General features: G+C 41.0%; 1 long non-coding RNA gene across 12 annotated transcripts in view; it reads left to right on the forward strand.

The window, feature by feature from the left end:
- The window catches only part of LOC137481935 (uncharacterized), a 458,003-nt gene that overhangs the window by 83,639 nt on the left and 346,634 nt on the right, over positions 1-27,730 (forward strand). For 5 of the 12 annotated variants that reach the window (XR_011003772.1, XR_011003779.1, XR_011003773.1 and 2 more), the window contains one exon: positions 27,154-27,440. The exons of 6 other annotated variants lie outside the window; for them this stretch is intronic. This is a non-coding gene — a long non-coding RNA (uncharacterized lncRNA). The remainder of the gene's footprint in view (positions 1-27,153; positions 27,441-27,730) is intronic. One more of the 12 variants, XR_011003781.1, reaches the window with a different exon arrangement.

Genomic DNA, 27,730 nt, shown 5'->3' on the forward strand with positions numbered 1-27,730 from the left:
GCAATCATTAGTGAAATCCTGATAATCTGGAACAACAGGCTGTGAAACTAGGTCAGTTTGTGTCTTCTTTGAAATATTTTTCCCTCCATATTATTTCATACTTGGCTCGTCTTGATAATGCACTTGACGTCTTTGGTGAGTGATCATATGCTAATTTAAAGTCATATTGTATAGGCAAATTCAGAACAACATTGAGGGATGTTTCAGCAGGATGGCAAAAAACTTAAACCAGTGAAAGTGACTTAAATATTTTTCTGTTTAAATGTATGGTTTTTTTCTGTTCTGAAGAACATAAGGAGAATCTTATTTTTGTCCTTTGAAGATAGGTATTTTAATGACTTAGAGTTTTATTTCCTGTCCTATGAAATGCTGTTTTGAACTTTTTAGGTCAGGTTATTTGGAAGAAAAAGGTCTTCTTTTAGAGTGCTCATCCAGACCACTACAGGCAAGTGCTGTCCTTCCTCAGGAGCATCCATGGTAATTTATTGGCCCTAGTCTTCCTGGTGATGTTAATGGTAAAAGTATTGTTGACTTCAGTAAGAAAGTTGCATTATCTTCAGATGTTGCTATCTGGATTTTGTGATATTTCTTGGAGCATATATGCAACTTCAGGTGTTTGCTACTCAATTCTGTAGCATGTTTTCATTAGGACAGCATATAAAACTGCCATGCCCTTCTTCATATATTGTTTATTGTTCTCCATCCTTACCATTTCTCTACCACAGGTTTCTTGCAGACTTTCGGATGTGAAGAAAATGTTTATAAAGACTTGTTGTGCAGGAAGGTTTCTAATAATTGCTAGTATGTTGTAAACTGTTTCAGAAAGTAAGAAATCCCTTTTTTTGTTTCCTGTAAAAAAAAGTTTGACTCAAGGTTAGATAGTTGTTTTCCTGACTTACTGATGTATTCCATCTGTCTGCATCTCTCCTCTCTCTCTCTCTTTTGTTTTTTTTTTTAAGGTGTGAATTCAGTGAATATTTGCTGAGATGGCTGCTGGTGAATGATAATAATAAGAATGCCTGGGGTATACTATATGTTTGATTGGACAATATAAAAATATATTTTGAAAGTTTTAGACATCTGTTCCTGTCTTATATTTGCCTCTGATTTGCACTAGTTATGTAATTATTACTTACCACTTTGGGAGAATAAAAAAAAAAAGGTTTAGATTAAAAGTACTGCTGACTTAAGAAAAAGATAAAGATGTAGATGACAACAATGAAGAGATTTATTGGCACTTCTTTTCTTTGCTAATAAGCCTAAAATATGAAACCTGTAGGACACAACTTAGCTTCTTAACTTAGCTTTTCAGAGGTGCTCACCAGTGAGATCTCTCTTTGCCCCACAGATGAATCTGCAGAACACTTGGCTGCTTATGTTAAAAAAACCTCAAACATGGAAACCCTGCATAGTAAAGTCAAATTAAAATCCACAGATGAGGTATTTTATGTCATCTTCTTTTTCAATCCTTTTACTCAACAAGTGTTTTTCCTTGTAGCATAAAATGGCACCTAAGAGACATAATGAGGATAAATCTCAGGCCATGTAACAATATTTATTGTCCTTTGTAACACAACAGGAAGAGTTGGCAGCTGCTCAGTGACAGCTTTCCAGATCACACTGTTTCTGGTAGACTTACAGCCCAGGGAGACCAGAAGCAACCCAGCTCAGTAGGTTATGGCCTTTCCAGCATAATTTCACTAGGCAGAGATTGAATGGTGCAATGTCAGCGGTTGTGGATGCCCTTGGGAGTACCTTGTTAAGTACAAGGTACTGTTAGCATATTATCAGATTTGGAAAGAATAGTAAATAACATAGTCAGTTGTAGTTTTCTTGTGTTATGATAATATAGCTGCAATCTGATTATGTCGCCTTTCACAGATTTGCTTGCTTTCATGGCTGAATTTTTGGTGAGTCTCATGGGACTCTGTCTGGTTACAAACCATCTTGCTTGTCACCTGTGTGGAAGTGTGATTCTCTACTCAATTACAAGTTCCAAGTAGCAATTGTCTCTGACTTGTGTCTGCTTGGGATACTGGCATGCTGGTAATAACAGACTATCATTAAAATTCCAAGAAACCAAGACAAAAGCACTTGCTTTCATTGCTAAAAGATGTTTGGGGGTTTATTTGTTGTTTCTTTTGGGGTCTTTGTGGTGTTTTTTGTGTGTGTGGTTTTTTTTTTTTTCTTTTGGGTTTTTGTTTGTGGTTTTGGTTGGTTGGTTTTAATTTTTGTTTCATTTTCTTTTTTAAAGAAAAACAGACACTTTCCTAAGCAGATATTTTACGTCTTCCAAATTGTCCTGATAAATTATTACCTTCTCTCAGTACTCCTTGCTCTTCAGGATTTTCCACTGTAGTGTGTTGTCCCATATATTCACTGAACATTTGTGTTTCAGCCAAAGATGTGTGTGCACCGAGTGGATTGCTGAAGTGTTGTGAGCCATTGTTTTGCACAAAGAGAAAAATCCAAGTGCTGTACTGTTCTTTCAGATATAGCCCAAGCAACGCAAACTCATGTGAAAATTAAAGTCTTTGCAATGTGAATGGGTTTCTTTGGGTATCATTGTCTTGTCTGCAACTGAACTTCATCGGGGCCCAGATGTGTGTGTGTGGGGGGCTGCACTGTGACGACTTCTCGAGAGGGTTTCTTTTGGCAGGCTAGGAAAAATTGCAGTGTGAATAAAGGGAACTTGTTTAGTTCAGATGAAGACTCTATTAATGAGACCCATTATTCCTATTTTTGGAGAGTGTTAGGGGTTTTTTTTAAATATATACAATGCTGTATTATTTTTGATTACAACAGTGTTCACTGGTCACTTTTATCTTAGTGTGTGAATTTCTAATTTTACATGTTAGATGAGTGATCTTTACTGTAAATAGTAATGTGGTTTTCTTTCACTTGATCTCTCTGTACTGGATTCTGTTTCATTGTTCACTTTCTTCATCACAGTATCTTGCTTATTTTATCTTTCAACAGACATTTCTTTGCATCCTCTCGCTTGGCCCTCCCCTCCCCCTTGTAACTTTTTGAAAAGGGCTTTATCTGAGCAGGCAGTTTCATTTGTCTTTTGATCTATTTTTTGATGGATGTGCATTCACTTCTGGTAGTAAGCCAAGTACTGAAGTCTTTATTCAAGGCCAAAGTGTGGGGGCTTGATAGTGGTTTCTGGTTAAGGCTCTTACCTACAATTTCCTAGAGCTAATGGGGAACTCAGAGACCAGAGGTGTTGGCTGCTTAACTGCGAGGCTTTTAAAGGTTTTTCAGGGTGGTTATTGGCAATTTCCAAAATTTGAAGTGATTCCACTTGACACGTGAGTACACAGCATTTGTAGCTACCTGCCATTTCTAGAAGCTTGGTTTTCACCCCTTGTGGGCACTGCAAGATGGAGCATTTGCCTTGCTCCAGTGCTGGATCTGTCTGCCCATGCAGCTGGACAGTGAGAGCAAAGGGCAGCTGGTACCTCCTGATGGTCCCATGCTACCTCATCATTGAGCTGGTCTTTCCATGTCCTTGCTGAGGTCTTCTGAGGAGCCAAAAGCATGACTAAAGAGTGTAGAAGCTGGTGCAGAAAAGTGAATTGAAAGGTTTGTAAACCCAAGTGGTATGAACACCAGCTTTAGGAGAAGGATTTGAAGTTCTGGAAGCAAACAGAAGAATCACATGTCAGCTGGAGATGATAAATAGGAAAAACAGCAGTCATTCAGCCTAAGCCCCTCCCTGCATCTCTAAACCAAAATAAAGCTGATTTGCAGAATGACCAGTGACTGGAAATTCAGGTATTTATTTTGTTCTATTTTTCAGATGCAAAATCAAAGTAAAATCCAGTTCTCCTACACAAATGCTGTACAAATGTGAATGACTTAAACCCAGCATTTGTATATTAAACAACTTTTTTAATATAGTGTTAACATCTGGAGAGCTACAATGAAGCTTTGAGGTTAATATCCCACTAAGATGAATGGGAGATGTTCATACCTCAGGCTGCAGATTCAGCAAGACAGCACAGCACTGATTTACATAGTGAAGGCTATATCTTGGCACACCAGAAGGGCTGCAGACATCACTTTTCTAAAGAGAAGCTTCAATTCCAGGGAGCACCTTACAGAATGCAAAAGGCCCCAGATCAGGAAGCCACTGGAGCTGGGTAGCCGCTGGCTGTAACTTTAAACTGAGTGACATCAAATGGGCTTTGCACCATAAAAGTCGAGATCTCAGCCAGGTGCTTCCCACTCCTGTCTCGAGACTTTCTTTCCTTTCTCTTGCCACCTTTCCCCAGAAATTATTTTCAGATAGGAAATGTAGTTCAAGGATCTGGTGACCTTTACTGACCTTAATGTTATGCCCGTTTTTGTTTCTTTTTTTAATGACTATGTCTCCTTATTTGTGCTTAATCTTTAAGATTCTCCCTTTCTTCCATATGTTTTTTATTCTCTCTTATGTTGATGTATTGTAACATTAATTCTTTTCTTTCCTTAGTGACACATTTTTCCCCACAGGACCTCTTCCACTTGCCTGTTTTCCTGTTTTTTGTCCTTGCTGTGCATAATTTTTTATTATGCACTGTCATCCTAAGGAGCTCCTCTTTGCACAGCCATATGTATAGATGTGGATTTTCTTTAGATCTCACCCACATAAGGTCTCCTGCTGCAGAGTAAGGCTCTCCTGTAAATCCCAGGATGCTTCTGCCTTCAGCACATATAGGAGCAAGACAGCCTGAATTTTGCAGTAAGGTCAAATTGCAGGCATTGTGCCTGCATGTTTTGTAGCTGAAAGCCTTCATATTCTTTCTAGCACACACTGGTTTGATTTGGGCACCAGTCTGGAGTGCAAATGAATGTGGCTGCATTTTAGTTCCAGTTGGTTACATCACAAACTCAAAGCACTGCTGGTTGGCCTGGCTGGGGATTCAACAAGGACTGGGAAGGGAATAGCAGGGGCACTAATGCTGAGGTGCATTTGATGAGGTTTCCCCAGCAGCACCAGTTTGTACTATGCTGTATATATTGTTTATGTCTTTTGTCACTGAAGTCAGTCAGTTCTTCTGAGTAGTTAATACAATTATCAGCTCATAGCAAAAGAGGTTAAACTGATTATTTTTTAAAGGACTTCTGCTGGTGAATTTTGCTTTGCCGGGCAATGCATTCATTTTTTACCAGTCCAGCTTGTGTAATTAATTAATCAGTTGCAGATGAGACATAGAACTTGAAGATTTTGTTTTTCTGACATATATTACTACATACTTTGATTTCTCCTTGTAGTGCCTCAGTAAAGCTGGAATGAGGGTCACTCATTCTCTTATTGACTCCCTGTTGCATTGCTTTCAACAGCTCAACCATCACGGTATGTCACACAGCCATGCATGTGAAACTCAATATACTTACTGTCTAATAAGCTTCATTTTCTGTGCCACTAGCTTGTGCTCTATAGTGTTGGTTTCCCAGGCATGGTACTAGGCAATTTTAGGAAATGCTGGTACAACTGTAGCAATTTTCCTCAATTTGTTCCTGACAAAGAACTTGCTTCAAAATTGAGTTGGCTTCCTTTTTGTTTGAAACACTGGTAGACACAATTAGCCTCATTAACCCTGGTTTCTGTTTCATAACAGAAAATTAGCCTACAATCACTGGTTTGCTGGAAAACACTGTTGTAATTAGTGCTCAACAGTCTGATATGAAAATCCATTGCGTTTTTAATTTCTCTGACATATACAGAAAACATGCCTGATTTCTCACTTATCTTGGGGATTGAGATAAAGGCAAGGACCAAGTCCTTGGCTCATTTGGAGCACTGTTGAACAGATTGGACAAACATCTGTCAAGAAAGTCAGAGGTGCACTGGTCCCACCATGCAGGAGGGCAGGAGGTGGTTTCTGGAGGTCCTCTGCAATTCTGTGAGATTCTGACCCTTCAAAGAGCATGAGACACAAATAAGGACCACTTAAATCCTGGCCCCACTGACTGGACATTTTTCCTTACCAGTCCTCCCAAAATACTGTATTATTCCAGATTTCTTGCAAAGCAGAGTTCAACCTTGTTCCATCTCTGGGATTGTAGTAGCACTGAAGCAATTTTTTAAATCAGCTTAGAAATGAAGAAACGTAAAGGTAAATCAGACTAATTATTCTTAAACCTCTGTAGATAATCTGACATTGGTTGATCGAAGAGATTTATTACTGGAGAGATTTATTACTGGAGTAATGCAGGTCCTAAAGGACTAGTAAATATGTCTAGTAAATATGTCAATGAGTATCATTATGTTCTCCTGAAATAATTAATTATTTCAAGACGGTTATTCCAGTCAGAGTGGAAAGCAAGAGTTCATATGAGTTGCTAAGCCATTAGCTGGGACATCACTCAGAAGTTCACAGAACTAGTGCTGTGGTAGGGTGAGGTGTACTAGATCAACCTGCTGTGAACTGGTGTTTAAATTGTGTTAGGCTGTTATCCAGGCACTGTGGAGCAGAAATAGAGGTCTGTGTACACCTGTGTATGCAGAATTGTACCCAAGGACTCTCCTGGAAATTTGGGTACCTCAGGCTAAATTACTTTTCCCTGTGAGATGGCAAAGGTTTGTGTGAATCCAGACACCTTAAAAGTGAGAAGACAACCTTTCTTATTTTGAATCCAGCATGAAAACTCAAGAAGTAATTCCTAATCTAGGTCTGTTCTTTCCATGCCTCTTGTCATCCAGGAAAGAGAGATGGTGAGTGCCAACCTCTGAATGTGTCACGAGTGAGTTTAGTGAAGGATTTTGTATAAATGCTTAGCAGTATTCTAGTGAAAGACAAGATAAATTATTTGCATAATTAAGAGCATCTTAATTCTAGCATGCAGGAAAGAGAGCAGGTGTACAAAAGCTTCTAGGACTGCTTGTACAGTAAGGAGCTGAAGACTGAACTGCATCATTTGTGGAGGAAAGGGATAATCCCACAAGTCTCTAGTACCTAGTGAAATTTTTGCCTAAGGGACATTTTTCTCCTGGATTAAAGGTTCCTCTTATTTCTCAATTCTCTCTAAATTCATGTGACACCCTGGGGGTGTCTCCATTTGAATTATCTCAATTGCTTCTGAGTCCACTTGGACAGGCTAGAGGACTGTGAAGAGAAGCTGAACTATTCTGTCTTGATAGCTGAACTGCAAATGAGGAATTCTGTAATTCAAGTTCAGGTCACTACATATGTTTGTCTTAAGTTCTTAAATAACCAAGCAGTAACTAAATAAACAGTAATTTAATTTATTAGATGCCCTGAGCATTTACAGAAAAATGTTAGGGAAATTAATATGCACAAGAATATTCCACAAAGAAACATACAAGCACTGACAAGAAGCAAAGCCTTCAAATGCCATGTTCAGTTCATTCATGCATGAGGCACCCTGTGTGCAAAATGGAAGTGTTTGGAATGACAGCCAATCAAGTAGTCTAATTGGCTGAACTACTTAAGTACCTCTTCATATAGAAATAGGTTCTAACATTTTTGTGTCGTATGCCTGAGCTTTACTGTGCTTCCAGCCAACTGAAGAGTTTTCTAAGGCCTCTGCGTGGAGAGCTGCATGATACATTGAGCTGTTACCTAACACTTCATCTAGCTGAGAGCCCCAAGGCACACATCTCTCTCAGAACCTGATCCTGGGGGAGCTCTGGAAGTTGTCCATGGATAAGACATGGTACTAGCTCCTGTTTCTCCTATTCCAGCGTGGCATAGTTGTGCCCAACTGGACTTCAGGGTACCTGCAATTTCACTTCTTCCTGCAAGAATGGATTTGGAGCCCCATTTTCGGCTGTGCCAGCACAGCTATGCTGCCAGTCATGTGAAATAGCCTCATCACATGAACAGTAGGTGAGAAGTTCAAGTACCAGAGGTCAGTTGAATGTGCCACAAATTACATGTAGTGAGGTGAGTGTGTGGGGCTTCAGTTCCTGCTAGCAAAAATACATCAATGTGTGCTCCAAGCAGTGTTCAGGTAGAGGTGTGCTCCTGTGAAGGAAGCACATACTTCCCAAGTGCAGAGTGGGGAATTCACACTATGCAGTGTTGTCAGTCTGCAAGGCTGAAGAACACAGAGCAAAGATGATAATTAGAGCCTCATGAGTAGTGGTTTCCATGTTGTACTCCCAGCTTCTTCACTGACCTTTTTTTTTTTTTTTTTTTGTGAAGAAGGAGGATAAATCATCCAGACTATACAAATCAATTCACTCTTCCATAAAATGATTATTCTTGGTAGTTTCTGATTGCCACACTGTGCTGCATGTGACTGTTTGAAAGATGCCTTTAGATGCTTGTATGAACATTTCTATATAAAGGCAAAGCGCTATTAAGTGTCTGTTTCAGAACAGAGTCAAACTCTGCAGGGGAGCAGTTTCCTGTGTATTCACACACAGACTCTATCGCTTGGCCTATATTTGTCAACATGTGTTTGTCCATCCTCCCTTCCCTTGTTTACTCGTTTGGTTATTTCACACTACATTCACCCTAACCTGAAAAAGAAGAGATTAGGTTAGATTATTTCAAAGATCTGCAAATGTAGTTGAATGCACAAGGGGCATTTTTGGCATTATTGTTCTGTGTATTTTGTTCAGATAATTAAGCATGGAAAGGTCACCTTGTGTTCTAACAGAAAGCATAGAGATATGGCAGAAAGAAAAGTCAAGTTTGAGCAAAAACACTTTAAGGAGAAAGGATCAGTATCTGACAATATTTATTACTTCTTTAGTGTTCCCTAAAATGCTATAATACAGCAACCCTATGCCAATACACTTAGTTTTCAAAAGCTAAATATAAAGTATGAAATTGTATACAAGTTAAGGGCTAGACACAAAACCAGTCTTTCCCTATCTGACCACTGCAGCATAAGAGGGACTTAAATAGCATAACTATAGTTTCTTGAGGATGATCTGTGCTCTCAAAGTACCTAAGATTGGAAGGTTGTACAGATTTCTGTTTCATGTTGGACAAATGAGTGCAATGGATGAATATAATAGGAATCCATTTTTCTTCTGTTCTCGGCTCTCACAGAAGATATTTAAAATTCACTCTTAGGAGACCTTCTTGCCTTACCTATGATTGGCAGGGGGACTGTCTGTTCTATGCAGAGCTGTAATTTATTTATTCCTTCTATTTGTGCCTAGAGTTCTTTGAGCATTTTTCCTCTCTCATGGAAAAAGTAATTCTCTCTCCTACTTCAGTCCTACATCCTTTCTTATGAACACTTGGTAAAGATTTCATTTTTCTGCAATCTTTTTCATCTCTTACTAAATAACCCCAGTACTCTCTTAGAACCCCACTAACATTTTGTGTCTTATGTACTTGAAAAATTCTTATTTGTCTTTATTCCTTGAAAATATTTTCTACTCTTCCTTTCAGCCTTTCCTAGCCAGATTTTATTCTTTTAGTTTTATTCCAGCACTTGCTCACTTATTGATATCATGTCCCTTTTCTCATACACCTTTCATAACTTTTAGTTACACATGCATTAATTTTTCTTTTGGTGTCTATTTTTCCTGTATTTTACTTCACTGGATGGCTTTTATTCTTGTAAATCCGCTGAACCACACAATGCTCCAGTCAATTTTTGGCTTTTCCAAGTCCAAGGAAAAAAACCTATGAGAAAGGAAATAGCGAAGGTTTGGTGTGCATTGTATATCTAAAAGGAACAACTTCAGAAGGGTTGGCAGGGTTTCAGCAAGCAGTAGACCCTTGGTGGTGCTTGTCCTCAGTGAAACCATGATCATGTTTAAAGCTAAACTACAGCACTTGCTTCCCTGTGAAACAGGAGCAATGTAATTATCTGGGATACTCCCCCAGATTCCTTCATGGCAAACTCACAGTTTGCTTGTAGAGTTTTTTTTTTTTTCCCAAAAAAGCCTGCTTGTTCTCCTTCTCCCTCTCTTTCTGAGATGCTTTGATTGAGTGCACTTATTGCCTATGGTAAGACAGAGCTTCCACATGGCCTTGTTTCACTCTGTTTCAGCCTTAACCCCATCCCTGTGATTTCTGGGTCAGCTTCTGCTTGGTATGTGTGCAGTGTCTTGTCTGAAGTTTTTGTGTCTCTCCTGATCAGGCCTCTGTATGTGTTTGCAGAACTCAATCACAAAACCAGAAATTCCTGAGTTAAAAATGCCAATATGGCTTCTTTTTGTGATTTTATTCTTTTCAACCCTGCCACAGTGGGCCACAAGCAGACTTTCCAACAATGCAGCTAATTGAGCAGGTTTTGAGGCATTCAAAAGTCCTCTTGCTTACCAGATAGGGAGATTAAAGAAGGATGATGGTACTTCCACAAACCCTGTGAAAGCCATTACTTGGTCTCAGGTGGGATTATCCCCTCTCCTGGTTTTCAGTTTAACTTTTGGTTAAACAGCTGTACTCTTGGAAGAGGACAGGTTGAAACTACAGGGAAGCAGAAGAAGTCTCCAATAAGATGCGCTTCTCACTGAAAAATCTTTTACATCTCAGCCTCTGATGCTGCAAATTCAGAGCAGGAGAGGAGAGGAGGCAGAAAGCCAGTGGTTCAGGATGATAGAATTTAGTCTTGCAGGAGAGGAAAAAACCCATTGTCTGCAACCACATAATCATCTTGCACGGTGTGTTATGTTTATAAAGAACAGCAGGTCACATATGGCTGGCTGTCAGCAAGAAACAGCAAGCTTGAATTAACATTAAAAGAGCTGAGAACTTAAGAAATCATATAAGTACATGTAACAAAAGTAAATGGTTTCAGCTGTGATAAAAGAACAGTCTTTCCTTCCTTCTGACTTGGCTCTGTGTTTCCTTCCTTAATTTCTGCTGTCATGTTAAATTATTTACAAAATGCATCCTGGTATTCAAAGGGTAGGACCTAAAGCAGCCAGATTCTTTACTAGCCCTGTGGTAACATTTAAAAAATCAACTTAGACCTAAAAAAGAAAAATTTCTACATGCCTTTTTAAGTACTGCGACATCTAAAGAGAGGTTCAGGTTTGAAATACAGAGTGCTGTTGTGCAAATGACTCATTCTGGGACAATTTTAGAAGCTCATGTTATTCCCTTACTGGCCTAAACAGCCCCCATGGTCCAGTTGTATGATATTAGGGATGGGAACAAGAGCTGGATGTAGATAACTAGGGCTGGCCTTAACTGTGTGGGGTAGTTGTATGTAGGAAAGAAAGAACCAGTTCTCTAGGAAAGAAAATGAGGCCAGGAAGAACTGCAGGCTTCCCTCTTCATCTTCTGGTGCTTCCTGGGGCTTATGGGTGTCAATGTACAATGCTGTATTCTAACACTGACTGCTGATTATTCAAGTGACTATCAAAAAAAATACACTGCTGAAAAGAATATACTGAAGATATAGTGCCCAGAAAATGCCATGCACTTCAATGGGAAGTTTTTGCCACAGGACAAAAGGCCTGGGAGCTGCAAGAAAAGACAGAAGGAAATATGGAGCCTGTGCTTCCCTAGGGCAAAAAAAAAAAAAAAAAAAATCCATTAATTTATATTGATTATATCCCTAAAGCATTACATTTTTTTTGGTGTTGTTCAGATGTTATTGTTTCTAAGCCATGGAGAAGAGGGGGAAAATGTTGAAGAGCAAGGCAATGGTAGCTTTACAAGGAACAGAGAAGATTAAATATGGAGCTTGTCTATCTCTTCCATTCTCTATCCTGCCTCCCACTTTCCTTGTCACTACCCATGCAGCCCAACACCAGAGGCTGGCCCAAGCTGAGGGTGGCAAAGGGAACAAGAGGGTGGAGTGGCTGAGGGGTTGCTTTCTGATGGCTGGGACTGGGCTTCTAAACAGTTTGCCATTGATTATCAGAGCCCACTCGGAGCAAAAAACCAGCTTTCTCCTCTCTTCTCTGCTGTATTTTCTTGATCATTCATCATTAACTTTATTGATTAGAATAAAGTGTAATTATAGGGAAAGTAATGAAAACAATGTTCTGTTGAGATAGCAGCTAGAAAAAGTAACAAAAAAGTTGCTTGCTAGAGCCCAGTATGACAACTGGAGTGTGGAGGTGGCTCCCACATTGATGGGACTCACAGAAAAAAAGCTGTTCCACATCACTGTTCACAAACCTCTCTCATTTATTCACTACCCACGCTGTGTCCCTATCCTTATCCCTGCTGCTCTTTCCTAGAGTCTCTGAGCCTGGAATAAGTTGGATTTCTGCTGACCCATTGGATTGGGCTGAATTCTGGCAGTCCTGGCAGGGAGACTTCTTACAGCTTGTACTTCTAGTTTACTTCATGGCCTTTTCTTCCTAGCAGGGCAGAAAGGTGAGGAAGAGGTACAGGGAGAGAGAGGCTCCTGCAGCGTGCCCGGGGCAGTGTGATTGCAGCTGTCCCTTGCCATATCAGAATGGGCAAGTAGGTGACAGGTCTGATCTGCTCTGTTAGCATGGCTTGGCAGAGCGGAATGATGCTGTCTTGAACAAGGCAATAACCCTTTGTGTAATTCTAACATTTCGAAAGTGCTCTTTATCCATGTTGCAGATTTGCAGGGAGCTACTGTCTGCTTCCTCCAAACATGATGATCAGGACACATTACTTGCAGATGCAGCAAATGCTACATTACTTTCTTATACAAAAAGAATTTTTCTTTGTGGTAGGGAGAACAACTTAATTCAAAACACAATTCACCAGAATATGAAAGAGACAGTATTTTAATCCTACCTTATGTTATCATTGTGGTGACTTTAGTTACACACTTCACTGGAGAAGTAAAACTTTTCACATCTATTTAGTGTACTGGCTGACCAAGGTTCCTCCAGTCCTGGCTCTTCCCCATAGAAACAGTCTACAATAGCTTTGTTATCTGTCTCATCCCTCCTCCTCCTCCCTGCTTTTGTCCCTGGTTTCCGGCAGAGCTCTGCCAGCCCAGCAGTTAGCCTGCCCCACACTGCATCCCCAGCTGCTCTGCTCCCCTCTGTCCACATTTGGTTCACTCTGTTGAGACCAGGACCTTGGCATGTGTTTTACCCTTGGTCTGTACTTTTCTCCATGGTACTATTTATCACATATTCTTTCTTTCCCAGTTCGTTATTTATTCAAGCATACAATTCACATCCTCCCACAGTGGGGATTAGTGAAGGGTCCTGCTTGGTAAATGGGAGGGTTTTTTACCCATTTGCTTTGTATCTGTGGTGGTTCTTTCATTGCTGAAGTCACTGTTTCTGGCACTCCTGCAATATCCATGCTGTGATCCCATTCAAATGAGCTCCTTCACATTCTTGTGCCTCTTCTCCAAATGATAGGCATTGTCTGTAGCTTCATGTGTTGTTTTTTCACTCAGCTCCAGCTATGGGTTCCTTGCACCTTTTCTCTTCCAGTCTCGTTCTTCATTCTCTTTCCTGCCTGCAACAGAAGAGGACTGTCCTCTCCCCATCAGTTGTGGTCTGGACTGACTGAACTCCTCTTCTTGGCAGGTTCAAGAGGATTTCTCAGAAGCACCCCTTACTGGTGCTGTTATTCGACTGGTCCAAAATTTCTCTCTGTTGACAGAAGCCTCTTTTGCAGACTGTTTCTAAACACAACTCTGAAATGTTTTAATCTTCCACGGTTGCAGCTCTGCTCCTGTCTCTGTCACCTCTCCCCACTCAGCCTTCTTTGCCCAGATTAAATGAGAACTGCAAAAAATGTCATCTTCTTTATGACTAGCCCTGACCCAAAAAAGTTCCCTTCTCTAACAGCTGCTTTCTTTTTGGCAGACACATTACTGTCTGCAGCACTTTTAAACCTTCTCCAGTTGTATCACACATTCCCAGAGAAATTCCAGCTCCGACGGCACTTCTAATTGGTTTGTTTTTTCACTGTATGTCTTATCTTGTTTTACTCCAAGTACTTTGTGTTGTCCCAAAGTTACCCTGAGCCAAAGAGGGTGGCAGGGATTGCCTCATTCAGTGTCCAAGCTCCAGCACCCTGGCATGGTGTAACATGAGAACTGGCATTAATGGAAAATCAGTTTCGAATGGCTCATGCCAGCGCACGTAGGAATGTGTTGACTGCAGACAGTGTGTTGTGTGGATTGCACAGATAAGCATATTCTCTGCTATACCATCATTCAGTGCACAACCTGCCATGAATGTATGTATCTGCTCCTATACAGATGGACTAATTCTTAATGCAGTTCTCTTTTCTGTAATGATCTCTAATGTGTTCACTGTCTTTTTGATTTGGTCTTTTGTAGCTAAATCTGTCTCAAATATACCATGCGCCATAGGTATGTAGGAAAGTCAGATGGCTCTAGAAGGGCTCCTTACCAATTAAAAAATATCCCCTGTGGATCAATACAGTCAAGTGCTGTAGTTTGATCCACCAATACATTTATTTCCTGCAGCACAGCCACTTACTAAAGTTGCTGACCATAAGAGGGGAATGATTCTCTTTAGGAATTAAACTACCACTAAAAACTCCTTTGGTGGGGGACATTCACCTCTCTCCACAAACAGCCCAAGTGACTGAAGAGAGCTGGAATTCACCTGCAGAAACGAAGAGCAGGTTCTCTATAGGTGTTGTTCCAATTTAGAGACTGAAAAAATGGCCTCTGGCCTCTGCCTTATATGGAAGGATAATGTGGGACCAATGGGTTTGCATACACGTGGAGCCAGCATGGAGGAATACAGAAGCATTTGTTAAGTACCTCCTTTTCTTGCCTGGAGCTCAATAGGCTGTACCTGTTTATCACCACAGCCTGCATTTGGTGACACTTGCAAGGCACCGTGGTGTACTGTCAGAAACCCCCAAGCTGTTTCTAGGGAGGCTTGAACCTGCACATTGTCAAATTGCACCAGATCTGGAGTCAGTTCAGAGCTGAGCTGGGAGGTTCCTCAGCACCCTGCCTTGCAGGGAGGAGAAGCCTGCTGTGTTCTGTGTGCTCTGTGCGTCCCCAGGTGCTCCTAAAGTGTAAGCAAATGTCACTGGATGGCACCGCTGCAGCAGACACTGGTGAACAAGTCAAATGTCACTGAACTAGCAGTGATACACATGATCTTCTGCCTGGTCCAGAGTGGTTCACAATGGGAGCTATTCTCCCTTGACAGCCCTGAAAAGAGGACTAATGCCTACTGCTGATTGCCAGGGTTTTCTGACAGCAAAGCAAAGCACTTTTTAAAGACAATTACTTGTTTACTTTTCACTAAAACTTGAATTGAAGATATCTCATAATAGAATGGGAACAAATTTACCAGATGTTTCATCCTACTGTGCTTTTCTGGCAGGTGTACAAGACAGAATGCTGACTAAGGCTAATAAATCAGGCTGCATATGAAAGTCTTGGGGAAGGAATACAATATATATGCCTGAAACCATTGGAAGATCTTACCCCATTGATCCTTGGGAATTCCTGATGTTTCCTGTGCTTTTCTTAGACACTGATCTCAGATACAGGAGGGGAAGGGGGTCCTGTTCTGTACTTGTAGCCTATGGTGAGGCATGGCTTTGTATAACAGCACTCCTTGTGCTGGCATTGGAGATCATAGACATAAAAATGACTAATATATTTCTAGAGTCAGGCAATTATCTCTCCAGCTGGGAGAGAATGGGAAATAGGAGTTTAAGGTAAGTTCAGATTGGCTGTGACCCAGAAAAGTACTGTATTTCTCTACAAAATAATATTCCCTTCCTCATTTGTATCCTTCTCTTCCACCCCCTCACCCCCTGTCCTTTTGCTTTGTTCAGTTTCTACTAATCTCTTTGCTTCCTTGCTGCCCTATCCTGCTGAGCTCTGCTGGTTCCCTTGGAATCGGGAAAAAAAAGCCACCCCTAGAAGATCTCCTTCTTTTGGGGACTTGCATTGGATGTGTTTACCACACAAAGCTGTTTTAACTCCCCTTCTCCCACAGTACCTGATTCAGTTTACTGACCACTGTGCAAGTTCGGGGCATTCAGTCTACTTTTGCTTTCTTTTCCCTAGGCTTGCTTTTAGTTCCTCTTACTGCACTTCTGCCAGCTCTCTAGATATTCACCTCCTTGTTTCTCTCCCTACATATCCGGAAAATGAGATGAAGTTTCCACACCATCCTTCAAGCAGCGGGAGTAATACAGGAAATGCTGTTTGTGTTGGTCTGACTGCAGTAGGAAAATATATATCAAACTGAAACCCGCAAAAGCAGTGCTTGTCCTAGGGATACCTGGTTCACTAGGGTGTAAGAGGCTTTGGGTGACAGCACAGCATCATGTCATTCTGTCCTTGCTTGGAGTGATTTAATTAACATGCCCCTCAAATACATCTGCTGCTGAAGGTTGTGCTAGCTGGAGATTTGCAGTGCTGCTCCTCCTGCATGGCCATTTTTGAGGATTCTCCCTCACACCAGGGTAAGAGTGGTACCAGGCAACCCCTCTTTTAATACGGGAGATGTGAAATCATGATACTCAGGCAGAGCAAAGTATTCTTTAAATAAAAGCATGGACAGATATGTACCCACAATAAACAGATTGCCTTTGAGTAAAGTTTGTCCATCTGAGCAGCGGTGTCAGGGGAAAATAAGCTGCATTTTTAAATCAAAATCATATTATTTAAAAAAAGTTCTGTTATTCTGTGTGCTGCTTTTATCTGAAGATTGCAGGCACTTGTGATTATCTGTCATTTTATGTTTATGCAGCTGTTTTAATTCTGATAGGTCACAGAAATTTGGCACATGGCAGTAATGGCAGCCATCTCATCCAGCATGCTACAAAAGAATGGAGAGACAGGGAGTGCTATGGCAAATTGACACACTTAGAAAAATGCTGCAAAGCCATTGCAGTCTGTTTTTAATGCTGTGTCACGACAGCCTATGCTCAATGAATTGTGGGATTTTCAAGTTATCTGTCTGTGCAAGATGAAGGGCTGAGCTGGCTGTGCGAGGATTAAACCTGTGCCTCTTGTGGCAGTAGGTATTCCTTGGCCTCTGCAGCAGCTTGAGGGTTAAGAGGCTGGAAAAGGCAACACTATCTTCCGGCTCCTCAGGTCTTAAAACCATCAATACCCGAAGTTATTGTGATGTTCAGCCTGTGTCTCCTGTGTGAGTCTGCACAGTTTGGGCACCACTCCAGCTGCAGCTGCTCTTTAAAGTTGAAGAAAAATGCTTGGAAGGTGTTTGGTGTTTTTTTTTTTTTTTTTAATTATTATTTTCTCAACTTTGAGAATAGTTTGGTGTTGTGTCTCTTTCCCCTACCCCTTCCTTCAACAGCAGTTTCAGCTTAGCTTGTGTCCCACCACTCATACTCTCACTGCAGCCTTAAAGGAGTGCAGACCAAACCTCAGCAATTTTCAGCAAGGCCACAGAATTGTTGGAAGGGTTCCCACTGCCTTCTTCAGTGAGCTCTAAAAGGCAGACTCCAGCACTTCCAGTGCTGCTGTAAATAATGTCTAGAAGGGGCCGGATAAGGAATAGGGGGTACACACAGCCTTGCTTCCAGCTCGGCTTTCATTTCCTTTGTCTCTTTTAAGAGAAACAAGGGAGATAATTTCATGTAACTTGGCACATCATCTGATTGTTGGGCCTTTAGGGGTATGTTTGGGGCTGTCTCTCACACCCACAGGATTTCAGGCTCCAGGTTTTACTTGGAGGAGCCAGAGAGGCCTCTCAAGTGCCTGGCAGGGAGAGCGCAAAGTGTTAACTGCAGAAGCAGCACTGGAAACAAGGGCAATTTTCTGGCTTTGATCTGTCACTTGGCAGTTCCAGGAGACAGGCTTGTCTGGGGCTATCTCTGCAGCAGAGTTTGGAAGTGGCTGAGAAGGCACTGCTCAGCCTGGGGGATCAAAGTGCACCAGAGAGCAAAGGAGCACAATGTCCTCTGAAGCAGGAGCTGCAGAATATAAATGCATTGTTGCTCTCCACTGGAAAGCCAACAGGGAGGATGAGCTTCCCTGTTTTCCCTCTTTCTGTGGATTTTTCAACAGGTTAAATTGCATTTGGTTGTTAAGGATTGTGAGTACTGAGAGACAAATGCTGCATCTCCAGCTTGAAGGAAGGCAGTGTTGTTAGGGTGGGGTTAGTAGCCAGATGAAGTGGAAGATGTTAAGTTATTGATAACTTAATGTATCATTCCCTTAATTTAACAGAAGATGAGAAGGAGATTAATTAAATATAGAAAACAGACATGAAATAACTCAAAGAATGCCTGTGTTCTTGTTCAACACTAAGGTACAGAATGCATGATTTCATGCAAATCAGACTTCATTTATTTTCTCTTTTGCTTCTTCAGTAAAATATGAAATGAGAACAAGAGCTTTTTTCCAGCATCCCATACCTAGTAAATTCATTCTGGGAATGGAGGAAATAGAGTGAATATGATTCTGGACAATGACATTGCCAATGATCCAAAAATATTTGCACTGGGTGACCTGCATAGTCTCTTGAATATAAATGAGCCACAAGGGAAAATTTCTATTAAGAGCAAATGCAGTAGCTAAAAGGGTGATATAACTGAATTGGAAATACGCAGAAGGATTAAAGCTTGCTGAGCTGTACACAGGATTAAGTGAATTGACACACATGGAGAAAATAATTTCAATAATTAACAGATTTTTGTTCTTCGGGAATTTTTCTGGGAAACATAGTCATAATTGTCATACTGTACACAGAAAGTTACTACTGTAGTATAGAATGATGGAATATATCCATGTGGTAAAGGGGTGACCCATAATAATATTGTTATGCTAGACAGTAAAAAACATAGACATTTGAAACAAAATTGAACTTAGCACGTTAAAATGGATATGTTACAATGTATAACATACAATCTGTTAGACACCTTCAAAATGACAGATTGCTCACTGGGTTATCACACAGCACTTTTGTCCTTCAGGTTGGCCCTTGTTTACCAGTGAGGGACTAAAACACACGCAGGGCAGAGAATGTTGCTGAGGTCATGCAGAAAGGACCTGAATTTCTTGGTTGTCTTTCCTTTGCTAACCCTCTATGCTGTTCCTTTACACAATAATCCTGATGAAACAGGGCCTAGCAAAAACAATAGCTGGTGATCCTGTTGGGACCTAGGTAGTTGTGGCCATTGCTACTGTTCACCTGCAATCTAATGTCTGCCTAAGCCACCAGCACTCCTCTCAAAGTCAGTCAACCTGGGCCATCACAAAGGCTTTCAGGGGTGGAGTTTGAAGCCAGGAAGCTGGACCAGGCAGACTGGTAAGGGCTTGTCTGCCTTCTCACAGTTTCAGGCTTCTTGTATTGTTAGTGCTTGGTACTTACTGTCAGGTTAAGTCTAACTGGTTAGGATTAATGTGCATTGAAGGTTACACCTCTGTTTTTATAGCCTTACAACTTACCAAGGCACCTTTCTGCTACTGAATGGTTTCTTGCATGGTCTATGGCAAGTGTCACTCACTTGTTCATTAGCCCATTTGAGTTCTTCATTGAAGCCAAGTGATTGAATCTTTCTAACTTAGTGGGGCAAGGAGTAGATCTTATTTCCCTTTGTACAATGACAAGGTGTTTGCTTTCAGTAAATAATAATAGTGACAACTTGATCATTAATGGGCTGTTAGGTGTACTTTATAAGACCAAAGCTGGACAAATTATGTTTAGTACATATGCTTAATCTTCCTATGTGGCAGTTGAAGTTTATTAACCAACATGTAATCTCTGGTGTTGCAGCACCTGTGAGGAAGACAGTTCCTTGCTGAATATTTTAAACAGTAAGAGTTCCAATACCAACAATTCAGGTAAAGCATCCTTTCTGATAGCAGTAAGTATAAAAGATTGCCCTGAAACAGTTGTGACCTGCCAGTTTTGTATGACTTGAAGTATTAGCAAATCTTTATTTGAACTGATAGTGATTAAAAAATGCTCCTTGACAAAACAGCTGTTATTCACATGATTAAGAAAACCACTAATTGGGGGGTTGTGAACAGTAGCCAAACAAAAGCTGCTTGACTCCAACCCTACAGTGCCAAAACATTGATGGGCAATATACAACTTTTAGTCACTGCATACAGGACTGTGGAAGAATGAAGAAAGGCTCTGATCCAGCATTTCCCAGTGCCTTCTTTGAGGCCACTTCAGTGGTGTGCAGAGAGGGTGGTTTGCTGGTTGGGGTGTCCCTGGTAGTACAGGGCTTCTTCCTTTCTGGTGGAAGAAAGTGCATGTACCTGGAAATGTTTATGATAGTGAGTAAGAACTTGATGTGGGCTTAGTTTTATGGTCTGTTTGCTTTAGTAAAACCTGTGGAATTGATCCTAAAAGTGCTAAAGGACAAAGGTAGAATGCTGTGCTAATGATCTTGTAGGATATGGCAGCAGTGCTCTGCTGTATAATGTTTTTGCCCTTTCTCCAAATAGTACCTGAAATCATTGTCTGTTGTGAATAGTATCATCTATTACCTCCCAACAACAGTCACTTGGGCTACAGAGGGCTGTTTAGGGTGCTTAAAGTAGGGAGTTGGATTTTTTTGTTCTCTTGTCATCTATGCTGGGATTTGGATTTAATACTAGAAATACGTTTAGCACAGACAGTGGGGCTGTAAGGCACTGTGGCTCTGGGGAGTTCTTTGCACAGTTTTGTCCTGGGTAGTATCCCACAGAGATGAGTTTTACTGTCATGGCCAAAGGAAAGTGTGAACCTGCTGAAGGAACATAGTCAGAGATTGCAGTTCTCAAATTGTAAAGAGTATGTTCCTGAGCAGTTCTGTTGCTATGTTGGAGAGTGTCAGGAATGGTCAACAAATGGCCTTGACCTGTGGTGCAAATCCCTGCTGTATGTCAGCCTTGAATAATGGTAACTGAAACTCAAATCACTTGAGTTATGAATTAATTATAAACTACACTACTGAAAGCAGAGTAGAAAACACTTTTCTTTAGGTGAAAGGTGAATCAAATGCTGGTTGGTTGTAGCATAGCAGGAGCTCAGGTGAGTGCCTGAAAGCTCAAAAAAACTATACAGTGTCACTGTAGTCACTTTGAGTGTTGAAGCCCTGCTGAAGATTCCTGCAGCTTTGCCCAGGATTCATGCTCTAACAAGGGATGGAGCTTCAAATGTGCATATCTGTGCTCTGGCAGTTTGGTGCATGGGGCTTTGGATCCCCTTCTGACATGTGCGGCCCTTTTTTGAATTTTGAGCACTGTGGCTAGATGGGCTTTTTTGGGATGACAGAGATGCAATTTATGAATAATTAATGGCATTTCAAAAATTCTGATTGTACTGTCTGGGGAAATGGACTAAATACAGTTTGCTCCATTTAAAAGCAGAAAGATGTTTTTATGGTAAAACTCCAAACTGTATTTGCATATTCCTGTGCTCTGCTATCTCACATCTCTTGCTCCCTGTCAATAAACAAGATTTTTCAGTAGTTTGCTCAGTAAGAAGGTGTTCCACATTATTTCCTGCAGAGGTTTCTGTTGAAGTGGGCTGGCTGTAAAGAAATAGTAACTCCTTTACATTCAGTAACCATACCATTTTCTCTATCAGCATGGAGCATTTGACTCATGTGCCCTAGAAAATAACTCCTCACTCCCACTATGTGCTCATATACTGGGCTGAGATCTAAACCTGACCTTCAGTTCTGGGATGCAAACTCATGATCAAAGTCCCTGGATGCGGGAGGTCAGTGTTCCAGCATCCTTACTCTCTGGGGTGAGAGTCCACTATTTAAGGAGTAGTGTTGTGAATTCAAAACAAGTTAATGCTTTCTAAGGTCTAGTGAAGTTACAAAACCACAGTACAAAAGAGCCTGTCTGCCTTAAAATAAAAGCTTATTATAGAGCTCACTCTTGTTTCTATTAAGGTCAATAAGGGGATCATGCTTCTAAATTTCACCCAGTCCAAGTTGGAAGCTTTTATAAGGGGGGAAAAAACTTCATGTGAAAAATCGAGATGCTTGTTTTCCAGCAAAAGCTGTAATATCATTCTTGCAGTAATGTGATGCAAGGATACTCTTCAGGGAGCCTATTTCATAAACAATACAGAAATAGTGGTTCTGTCTACAGTCTTCTCTCCCACACAGCACCTTGGACTGTACTGAGTACTAGGCCTTATGATGCAGAACTTTATATTCCCCATGCCTGAGGGACTGGGTTTTCATTAAAGTTAACAGCAGAGGAGGTAACTAATAGATTAAGCCAGATTTGGGGCTGTGAATGTGTAGCAAAGTTTTGTGTGATTTCCTTTTCTTAATTTGAGACTCTCAGAACGTGCACAATCCAGAGGTGATTTGGTTGTGAAGCTTGCAAATAGGCTCACCTCCTGCTGTAATTATCAGTCTTCTGATCTGTCAGCATGCATAAACTGGGTATTTGTATGTGCACAGGCATCCGCCAAGCATAAAATTTTCGAGAATTTTGGCCCCATTTATTAGTAACTTTGTTTCATGATTCTTGCTCTAAGTTTCTTGTTTGTAATTTGCTATTTTCCATACTGGAAACAGTTTCTGAACGTATGTAGTAAAGGAGAAGGAGTCTCCTAGCAGTTGCTCTTCAGGGGAATATTGTGATGAGAAGGCTGGGATTTCAGATTTCTGCAGAAACCTACCTCTGAAGCCCATTTCTGCCAGTGCCTCACTGTCATGTAGCAGCAGCCTTGGCTGCAGTGAGCTCCCCTCATCCAGACTGCCCTGACTTGTGAGTAATTTTCTTGTTCTCCTTAGCTACCTAGGGATTTGTTCAGTGCTGAGGAGTATATATGGAACGTACCCTGGAGAGTTGTTAGCCATATGGCTTCTCCACTGATTTTCATGGTGGCCCTCTGTTAGATCTCTGTATGTTGCTGTGGAAAAACTCAGTGCCTTCTGAGCTTAAATTCAGGGATGATAAAGACCTAATGTCAATTTCCATAAAGGAGAAAGCAGCAAATGATTCCTGGCTGCATTTTGCCTTTCTTTTGTAGTGTATGAAGATGGGGAGGTTTTTGAGTTTATTGTTATTTCAAATTACTTGGTTAGTTCTGCATAACATTGTTTATGGGTATTTCACAATATTTTTGGACATTCTCAGAGACAGAAATTAATATCAGGGTATGACCAAGTAAAGGAAGTGCTTGGTCCCAAGTTCCTTTCTATAGAAATTAATGAAGTTTGTTTTTTTTTTTTTTTGGAATGAATTCTGAATGTGTTAATTTGCTGATTATCACCAGAGATTAACAGAGAAGTGTCAAATGCAGTAATCCCAAGACAATGAGAAGAGATGGAGAACTCAGCCAGTGCTGTTTTTCCCAGTTCTCTTCAGGCATCGACTTTACTTGTCTGATCAGTAGTCCTAGTAAATCCAGAGGGACTGCGTACTCACGTCCCACTGTTCCTCTGTGCACAGATACACAGCAATATTCCTGCCCTAGGTGCCTCTTAAATGTGAGGTGTTACCTTCAGAAGATTGTTTTCCTCCCACATAGTCTCAGCTTTACCAAGGTTGGATCTCCATCAAAGAGAGCAGCCTTCACAGTCCTAGCAGGCTTTCATCCATGTGGCTTCTCACTTTCCCCCCTCCTCCTTCTGCTTTAGCTTTCTCTTGTTCACCTCTCTGCTCTGCAGCTTGCTTGGATGCCTTGCTGCCTTGGGAGCTCAAGACCGAGGATTCTTTCAAGTTTTCTGTCCTAGCATGTAGCTGAATGCATTCAAACACTCCCAAATGTGACTGGCTGTGTGTTGCATGAGATGGGCTGAGGGCCCACCTAACTCATTTTCAACTCTCTCATAGTTTTTCCCATTCCTACTGGCCAAGGCAACCATACATCCTTTTCCTGGTAAGTAAAAAAAAAGCTCGAAGACTGGCCCTGTGGTTTCCTTCCTACCATTAAACAGATCCATCTTTATACATCTAATATAATTTTCTTTTGCAGCCAGTCAACTCTCTTGATTGTGCTCTTTGCTGATCTGGTGGTTATTTTTGTTGCCTCTGTGGAGAGCTGCTCTCAGCACACCCAGAGCCAACGTTCCTGACAGGCAGCACAATCCTGGAGTGCCTTGGCAGGCTGCCTGCTCTGTCCTGCAGGCCCTGAGGGGACTCTCACACGTTTTGCCGCTTACTTTCCTCTTTCCTAGAGATCTAACACAATTTTGCAAGTAGTCACTTGGAGCCATATTTCCCTTTGCCCTGGAATATTTTTTTATTTATTTTTAGTAAACGTTTGTCAGTATTTCTAACATTGCGCCTCCAGCAGCGTGGCCTGGACTGAAGCCACGCAGCAGTCTGACAACCTGTTAGGCGAGTCTCCTATCAATTAGGCTGCAGCTGTCATTGGATCTATTCTCAGCCTCCTTGGTACGTGTTTGCAAATAACAGGGGCTGCTGTTTTGCAGCTCTTGAATTTTTTTTTCTCCACAGCCAGTCAAGAACATTTTGTCCCTAGAATTCCTCCTGTCTCCTTTGTTTTTGCTTTCTAATCATCCTTGCTTTATTCTCCTAAGAATATATGCTTGTCGAGGATATTATTATAAGTAAAGTGTCCTCACTCTCTTTTATGTAATGCACAAAACAAGGAAAATGTCCCCCAAAGATACAAAAAAAGAATATCTTATTCAAGGCTATACCTTGATCCTTTAAACATTTTCAGACTTTCTCCAAAGCATCCAGACTGCTTCTTACCTGTGGGGAACTGCCATTTTGAAAGCCCATATTGCATGGAAGCTCTCCATGGGGGCTGCCTTGTTTCTGCTGATATCTGAACTATGAGGTGATAGTGTGCTTTATTATCAGATTTTCCACAGCCAGAAATAGAGTGCCTGACAATGTGCAATCTGTTAGAATTTCTTCTTTTACCTTCTACAATTTACAGTTTTCTCTTCTCTTCTAAAATATAATGAGGATGGCTCTATAATTTTTTTCCAGATGTTACACGCTGCATATTGGTACTTGATGCTAATTTTTCATCCAGCAATCTGTGAAGTACAGCTCAGTTTGTATTAGATAGAAGAGCCATGCTTAGGCGTATAATTTCTTTTGTTTTGCTTCCATGGGAAATGGGAAATCAGAATTAGTTTGTTCAAGCAAGACAAATACACTCAGGGCATTTCATCCTTGGGTTGATTGACAGACAAATTCTGATATAATTTCTTTCATAAGCCCAGCTCCATCTTTGCTCAAACCCAATAGAAACTATTCCTCCTTCCTCTCAATCCATAGGTCCTAATAGCAGATCTCCAGCCAGCTTGCAGCTCTGGAGGCAGAACCAGCCAATCATAGGCACATTGAAACAGTTGAGTTTAGATCAGCTCATGCTGAATTGGCTGAAACCCCCCTGCCTGCCTGGTGGGACAGATGGGGCTTTTTTTCTATCCCCATGAAATAGCACACAATAATGCAAGAACCTTCCCCTGTTGTCACTCGATGTTTGCTCTGCAAGAATATCCACGAGGAGCCCACTCAGTGCTGTGGCTGAGCTGGCATTCAGAGCCATCTTGAAGCTCTTGTGTATAAAATTATTCCATACTAGCTGTGTGGCCCTGTGAAGCTTGTAGGCACTGTGAGTGTTTATACAGCCCTGCCTGGCAATGCTGTTCCCAGAATAGGAAGATTTCACCAGGATCCCAGCTGCTTTGGTGTTAGTGCATCAAGGCATGGGGCAGCTGGCTCCTTGAAGGGAGCCTGCAGAGCTCTGGGCAGCCACTCTGTACACGAGGAAGAGGAGCTTCTCTGGGAAAAATTAGGGAAGCCAGAACGCACAGAAAGCCTAGGCAGGGCACTGTTGGATTCTCTAGTAGTGCATTTGCACCTCAGAAAGACCTGAGAGCTTTTGTAATCCTCTTCCTAGGAAGGGTGACTCCAAATCCCCTAGGAAGCCTCTATTTAGGCTAGGATCTAGGCTCCAAATTCAGGTGTTTCATGAAATACTTGTTGGAGATAGATCCTGATGAGCCTTGCAGACCTTTGGGCAATCTCCAGCTGAGTTATTTAAGGTTTCTCAAATACTTATTTAATGAAGAATGCATTTCACATTCTACATTTTTCCTGCTCAGCCACTCAGCTTTCAACTCTTTGAAAGTGTAAGCATAGTTAGAACAAACTGCCATCCTGCAGACAAAGCTTAGTTGGCAAGAAGATGTAGTTTATGCAGTATTTATGTTCTCCTGGTAAACAAAGACAAGTAAAATGCTTTACTTGTTAACACCGACTCAAAGGGAAAGCGAATGATGGCACTTGCTGTAATCATGTTCAGTGTTCTGAAGGTGTCTGAGTTTTTCACCTTTATTCTAAGCTCTTGTTTATAATTTGCTTCTTCTGTTTTAATAGTGTGTGACTGTTTCTGAGAATGCAGCCTTCGACTTTGTCTCCAGACTATATTTAAGGAGAAGGGTTCTCTCTGGATTTTACAGTGATAATATTAAGTGCAGCAGGAACATTGGTTAAATAAGCAGGAGAGGCCGGAGCTGACTACTTTGGTGTTCATTTCGTTGTCAGCTGCCATTGGAATAGTGTTCAGATTAATGTGATTACTCTTTGCACTGGCTGCAAGTTCACAGACCAACTGTGCACTTGTATCAAAGTCATTAGAATGATTTTACTCCAGGTTTCCTACCAGAATTATTTATATAAAATGCAGTTGTAATTCTATACTGGCCATTTACACGTGAGGATTTCTATTTCAGGAAGCTTTGGAAATAGCCAGGATCTTCAACTGCACCCTTTCCAAAAGATACAAGATCCTTTTAACATTTAATGATGGCTGAGAAGGTGCTTAAAAATAACTTAGAAGCACAAAGCACATTAGTGCGGTCCCCACCAGTTATAGGACTGGACTAACAGTTAAATTTTGGATTCTGTTTGCTTTTCTTGTCCTTTCTTGCTTCATGACCTGAGGTGAATTGCCTAGTTCCCCTTGACAAATGAGCTTAATACTTATCTATTGTCTATATTTACGTTATTACATTTAGGAGATGATAGGATCTGAATTCATCTTCTCTAAGGAGAGAACTGTAAAACTCTGTGGTTGTCAGGAAGTATAAAATATATCCTTCTACTTGACTGCACATGGTATTATCTGCTGTATAATTTGCTGGGTATCAAGTCCATTTCACATGCACAAGGTCCCTAGTTAATGATGGTATAAGTTCTTTTGGGAGGGATTATGCTTACATAGAGATTTGGAAAATAGTGAATATAATGGCAAGCTAATCTTGACTGTATCATTTATGCTTTGCCAAAATTTATACAATATAGGTAATCAATTAGTCCCATTCTCCTGCGTGCTGCTAAATGGAACATGAACAGCTCATAATGGGCAGCAGTAAATAGACATTTGTATGTACACAGGTACCCTGTGCAGTGAAAGGGGCATGCAGGAGACAAGGTACTGAACAAAACAGCCCTGCATAAAACCAGGCTTTCATTTAAAGGAAGAAAAATGTTGCTGAAAGCTGCAAGATTATTAGCATTACTATGCATGAGCAGCAGTCAAAAAAGGTGTTACAAGAGGAAGAGAGACATTATTCAAGTGTCTAAGAAGATGGACCATCATCAGCAGTGGAGAGAGAAAAGCTTCCAAAGGAATAGCATAGCATTTCAAACATTAAATTATAAAGGGACTGAGGCTTTAAAAGGTATGTTGGAGTTTCTGCATTATTTATAATTTGAGATTGCCTTTCCCTCTAGATGCTTAAGTTTTGTTCCATTCATACAAAACAGAAAATTCCTTCTCATACTTCTCAGCTTCTGGACACTGAACCAGCTCTAAGTTTTAGGATATAATTTACTCTAAGAAGGCATTGATTACCTGCAGTGCTGCACTGGGCTGAAGCTGCTTCTTGGGAAGATTGGGAAATGAGGAAAATTTAGCTGCCATTACTCTGGAGCTTGGGAATGGTGGACTTGAAATTCTGGATTATTTTGT

The sequence above is a fragment of the Anomalospiza imberbis genome, chromosome 13 (assembly GCF_031753505.1).
Source record: "Anomalospiza imberbis isolate Cuckoo-Finch-1a 21T00152 chromosome 13, ASM3175350v1, whole genome shotgun sequence".
In the NCBI taxonomy this organism is placed as follows: Eukaryota; Metazoa; Chordata; class Aves; order Passeriformes; family Viduidae; genus Anomalospiza; species Anomalospiza imberbis.